Genomic DNA, 489 nt, shown 5'->3' with positions numbered 1-489 from the left:
CCCCAGGGTAACACAAGAAAGGCAGGAATGAAAGAACTGACCCCGCCTGTCTTTCAGGGGTGCCCCCAAAGGGCCACCTGGGGTAGTCCACGCAGATCAGCAGCGGCGGCTGCCAACGGATTCCCGCTCCTGGTTGCTGCCTGGCATGGATGGAAGAAGGGGGCTAGGCGGGGAAGAGGGGCCCTCCCTGGCATGGATTGATTCTGTATAGCGCTTGCATACAGCTTGCTTTTTCTTTTGTATTTTGGGGCTTTATAGAAATGCCCTCCCATGCAATTCTGCTCTACACAGTTTGCAGAATGACAGAAGCGTGGTGGGAGACCCTCCGCAGGCAGGCCACGTCCAAAGGAATGCCCCGCCCCCCCCGCCCCCACGTGAAGCAAGCGAGGAGGAGGGGGAATCTCTTCCAGGGCTCCCCCCCCCCGCTACACCCACCCACTCTCTCGCTCTGGCTCGCAGGGCTCCCGGACCCCCCCGCCCGCCCGCCGC

This window comes from Gekko japonicus, unplaced genomic scaffold, assembly GCF_001447785.1.
Source record: "Gekko japonicus isolate JY-2015 unplaced genomic scaffold, Gekko_japonicus_V1.1 scaffold2529, whole genome shotgun sequence".
Lineage (NCBI taxonomy): Eukaryota > Metazoa > Chordata > Lepidosauria > Squamata > Gekkonidae > Gekko > Gekko japonicus.
Note: the sequence above shows the minus strand (reverse complement) of the source record.